This window comes from Penaeus vannamei, chromosome 20 (assembly GCF_042767895.1).
Source record: "Penaeus vannamei isolate JL-2024 chromosome 20, ASM4276789v1, whole genome shotgun sequence".
Lineage (NCBI taxonomy): Eukaryota > Metazoa > Arthropoda > Malacostraca > Decapoda > Penaeidae > Penaeus > Penaeus vannamei.
In genome coordinates this window covers 27,395,136-27,400,135 of record NC_091568.1, presented here as the reverse complement: position 1 = coordinate 27,400,135, position 5,000 = coordinate 27,395,136, and the positions used below count along the sequence as shown (strand labels likewise).

At 54.7% G+C, this 5,000-nt stretch overlaps 1 protein-coding gene across 17 annotated transcripts in view; it reads left to right on the top strand.

Moving 5' to 3' along the window:
• LOC113827451 (LIM and calponin homology domains-containing protein 1) overlaps window positions 1-5,000 on the top strand; it is a 78,226-nt gene that overhangs the window by 30,208 nt on the left and 43,018 nt on the right. For 2 of the 17 annotated variants that reach the window (XM_070135297.1, XM_070135272.1), the window contains exon 1: window positions 4,857-4,946. The exons of 14 other annotated variants lie outside the window; for them this stretch is intronic. The gene's annotated coding sequence lies outside the window, so the exon portion shown is untranslated. Of the gene's footprint in view, window positions 1-4,856; window positions 4,947-5,000 lie in introns of those variants that run through there. One more of the 17 variants, XM_070135266.1, reaches the window with a different exon arrangement.

The following is a 5,000-nucleotide window of genomic DNA, read 5'->3' as shown; positions in this document are numbered from 1 at the left end:
GGAGAAAGAAAGGGAGAGGGAGAAGGAGAGCGAGAGCGAGAGAGAGAGTGAGAGAGTCCCAAGCATTTTTTTTTTTTTTTTTTTTTTTTTGCAGCGAGCACCAGCCGTGAATTCGCGAACGCCTTTCCACCAAATCGCAACAGACCGGACATAGGTAGGATGCGCCAACCCCCCTCGCCTCCCTCTCCCCCTCAGCCCATCCCTCTCCTACCCACCTTCATGCGCTTTCCCCGTGACATCATGAACGGTTAAGAACAGCGATAGGATGCCAGGATGCCACTCCCCGGGCGTCACGGCCACGGTGCCACGGAGGCACGGGTGCCGCACCGGAGCCACTCCTTCCCTCCCGCCCCTCCCCCCCTCCTTTGCCCTTCCTCTCCTTCCTTCCCTTCCCTTGGCCTTCTCCCTTCCTCCCCTCTCGCCTATCCTCTTCCACCATTCCCCTCACCCTCCTCCCTTATCCCTTGGCCCTCTCCCCGCCCGACCCCCGGGGGCAACCAGTGCCATCTCTCTCCCGTGTAAACCTCTCCTTAAGACGTTTACGAGGCGAGGATCAAGAGGCGGGGGGGGGGGGGGCAGTTGTGTCGGGAGAGACTGGGTGTTTAGGGGAAGGGGGAGAGGGAGAGAGAGGGGGAGAGGGAGAGAGAGGGAGAGGGAGAGAGGGGGAGAGGGAGAGGGAGAGGGAAAGGGAAAGGGAGGGAGAGGGGATGGGGGGAGAGGGAGAGGGAGGGGAGGGAGGGGAGGGGAAGGACAGGGAGAGGGAGAGTGAAGGAGAGGTGGAAAAGGAGTGAAGGGGAGGGGAAGTCGGGAGGGGAGTGGATGGAAGAGAGAAGGAAAGAGGAGAGTGGAGGGGAGAGGGAGGGAGGGAAGGGGATGGTTGGCGGCTGAAGCTGGGGAGAATGGAGAGCGAGGGAGAGGGAGGAGGAGGGATTCTTGTTTGATTCAACCCCACTAAAGAGGGACACTATCACAGGGTCGAGGGACTGGGGTTTTATACGGGGGGGGGGAGAAGGGCGAAGATCTGGATGGAGGCTTCGGCTGCTCTCGAGGATTTGGGGGGAGGGAGGGATTTGCCTTGCCGGAAGCGCCGATGGAGTGGCGGGCGGTTTGGGAGGGACGGGGGAGAGGGAGGAGGGAGGGGTGGGGGTTAGGGGAGAGGGAGGAGGAGGGGTGGGAGTGAGGAGAGAGGGAAGTGGGGAGGGGTTGGAGTGAGGGAAGAGGGAGGGGTTGGAAGAGAGGAAGAGTGAGGATTGGAAGAGAAGGGAAGAAGAAGAAGAGAAGGAAGGGTCGAGGATTGGGGGGGGGGGGTCGATGCTGAGAGAGGCTTTGGTGTTTCCGGTTGCCTTTAAGGACAGCGATTGTGGGATAGAGTTTACTGTGGGGGAATTAGTCTATGGAAATTGGTGATATAAATACACGCGCCTTCTCTCTCTCTCTATGTCTCGCTCTCCTTCTTCCCTCTGCTCCTCTCCTCTTACATCTCCTCTCCCTTAAACATATATCTATCTTCCCTCTCCCTCTAATATACCTCCCTCCCTCCCTCCCTCCCTCTCTCTCTCTCTCTCTCTCTCTCTCTCTCGCTCGCTCGCTCTCTTTTTCTCACTCTCTCTCTTTCTCTCTCTCTCTTTCTCTCTTTCTCTTTCTTTTTCTCTTTCTCTCTCCCTCTCTTATTCTTTTTTTATCCACACCGAAAGGCCTCATTAACTTTTAAACACTGAATGACTGCAAGAGAACGACCACCGCATTAACAAAGAGCCAAGCCTATACAAGTTCACAGGCCCGACAAAGGCCTAACTATCCTGATTATACCCCCTCTCTCTCCCCTTCCCCCTTCCTTCCCCGCCTTCCCCCTTCCTCCCCCGCCTCCCCCCTTCATCCCCCGCCTCCCCCCTTCCTTCGCCCCCCCTCCGAAACAAGAGACTGACCAACCAGGCCGCCCGCGTGAGAACAGCGTAGCGTGCGGGCGTAAAGAGAGCCCCTCCACGCTGTACCGGGCGCATGTCCCTACGATGTTTATTTCGAGAGTCGCCCGACCCGTGTCCACACACGCTTGCCTCTTTCGGGCGTGCGGTGGCCGTTCGGTGCGTCCTGTCTGGGAAGCGGTTGAGGAGGGGAGGGGAAGGGGAGGGAAGGGTAGGGGAAGGGAGGAGAAGGGATGGGATGGGATGGGAGGGGAGGGGAGGGGAGGGGAGGGGAGGGGAGGGAGGGGAGGGAATGGGGAGGGGAAGGGAATGGAAGGGGAGGAGGAGGGAGGGGAGGGGAGGAGGGGGAAGGGAGGATAGGGGAGGGGAAGGGATGGGAAGGGAAGGGAAGGGAAGGGAAGAGAGGGAGAAGGGAAGGGGAGGGAGAGGGAGCGAAAAGGAAGGGATGGGGAGGAAGAGTAAGTAAAGGAAGAGAAGGGGAATGGAAGGGAGGGGAGGGAAGAAAAAATGAAAGGAAAAGTACGGGAGGTGAGGAGATGGAAGAAGAGAAAATCATTTTACGAAGCGAGGGCGAGCACTGAGATGGCGACGGACTTTGGAAGGTGGGCGATAAGGGTTCGGGTGCCGCAAATGCCCGACGGAATAGGAGGAAGGGAGTTGGATCCTTCTTCGGAATTAGTGTTTATAGGAAGGGTTTTCTAGGGCGGAAAAGGGGGTTCCGTCGTCGTGGTTTTTATGACGGAGATAATAAGCGTTTTACAACACACCGTCTCTCGGTCGGATTTGCCGCGACGTCTTCCAAGGCGACGTAATCTCTGCATCTCTCCTTATCGTTGCTGGTCGAGTGTTTTCAAAGCCGTGATTTTTTTTCTGGCAACGCTGACGTCTTGGAACACATGTCCACACAGAAATGTACGTGCATGCTTACGCACACTCTTAAACACGCGCATACACACACGCACACGCACACGCACACGCACACGCACACGCACACGCACACGCACACGCACACGCACACGCACACGCACACACACACACTTAAACCTTGATTTTTATCCCAGCATTTTCTCTTCCTCCCTCCCTCTCTCTCTCTCTCTCTCTCTCTCTCTCTCTCTCTCTCTCTCTCTCTCTCTCTCTCTCTCTCTCTCTCTCTCTTTCTCTCTCTCTCTCTCTCATCGTCGTATTAATAGCCCATGCTAATCGCCGCAGCTGTTGCCAGGAGCACGGAAGAAAAGGTCTGCGTCATAAGATGGAGATAACCGGGCGTCTCGGAGGCTGCGATCGGGCGGGGGGTTTCGGGCGTGCGGGCGGGACACGGGCGTAGATGGCTCTTTTTTATTACGGGCGCGCGAGTCTGTTTAGGGGAGGGGGGGGTAGGGAGGGTCGCGATTTTAGATGTTTTTTTTTTGTACGTTGTTGGGTATTGGTGTGTAAATGTTTATTTATTTGTTTGTTTGTTTGTATGTGTGTTGCGTATGCACACACACACAAATATATATATATATATATATATATATATATATATATATATATATATATATATATATAAGAGGTTGCTTAATTGTCGCATTACATTCCCTCTGCCTAGTTTTTAAAATGTTTCCACGGGCTCTCAGCAAACTTCTCTTCCCAATGGCCCAATTAAACGGATTAATCTGTGCTATCGGCCGGATTGGAGAGAGTAACGGTCGTAATTAAGCTGATTTACTCGTCCGAGATACGGCCTTACCTCTTTCTCTCAACCCTTCCCTCCCCCTTCCCCTACCCCTTACCCCTCCCTATCCCCTGCCCTTCCCCCTCCACCTTCCCCTGCCCCTACTCCTCCTCCTCACATGGCCTTCCTCCTCCCCTTTCCCCTCCCCCTCCTCCTGCCCTTCCCCCTCCCCTTCCCCTCTCCCTCTCCCACTCCCCCTGCCCCTCCCCTTGCCGCACCGTGATTTCCGGTGAGTGGGAGACACATTGAGAGTAGGACTTGGGTGAGTAATCAAGTAAATCGCACTTGTATTTCTTCTCTTTTTCTCTCTCCTCTGCCTGCCTCCTTCTCCTCCTCCTTTTTCTCTTTCTCCTCTTTCTTTTCCTCTACCATTTCCTATATCCTTCTCCTTTTCCTCTCCCTCTTGTTCATTCTCTTCCTTTTCCTCTCTCTCTTCCTCCTCCTCCATCGTTGTTTCTCCCTCTTCCTCCTCCTCGTCCTTTTCCTTTCCTCTCCCTCTCCCTCTTCCTCCTCTTCTTCATCCTTCTCATGTTCTTGACCCGCTTGTGACCTCGGTCAGGTCATTCCTGGCGGAAATGATCTTGTAAGGGAGATGTTTGGGCTTATGGGGCTCTAATTAGCCTATGCTCTTACATCTCTCTCTGTCTGTCTCTCTCTCTCTCTCTCTCTCTCTCTCTCTCTCTCTCTCTCTCTCTCTCTCTCTCTCTCTCTCTCTCTCTCTCTCTCTCTCTCTCTCTCTCTCTCTCTCCCTCCCTCCCTCCCTCCCTCCCTCCCTCCCTTCTTTCCCCAGTGGTCACTAGTCTGACATCACCTCCCGGCGAGCGGTGCCATGACGTCATGCCCTCTGGCACTTTGGCACCCTCTCCCCCTCCCCCTCTCCACCTCTCCCCCTCCCCACCTTGTTTACCTGCATCTGGACATCGTCATTGTGAGAAAGAGGAAGAATTTGTGGCTAAATCACCTTGCGATTTTGTATGCATTTTTTCCCTTGGTTATTTGTTTTTTCTTCGTCTGTTTTTTTTTTTTTCTTTTCTTTTTTAATGCCCTTGTTGACGTTGACTCAGTTCACTCGGACGAGAGTGTGGGGGTAGGGGGTAGGAGGGGCAGGAGGGGGAAGGGGGATAGTGGTATTGGTTCGTCTATAGTGATGACTCCTACACCTTGGCACGGTGCCAAGTGGCTCTACCAGAATAGGGGAACTGCCCTTCACGGCCCACACCTGAGGTCCGCTTTGTGCCCCGCGGCCGTCGTCGGGCCATCGCAGTTGCCCGCGTCGTTCAAGTTCGGGAACAATGGAAACGTGTTATTAAGTATGTATGCGTGTGTTTTTCCTTGCCTTGTTTGCGCCCGTGGGTTGAGGGGAT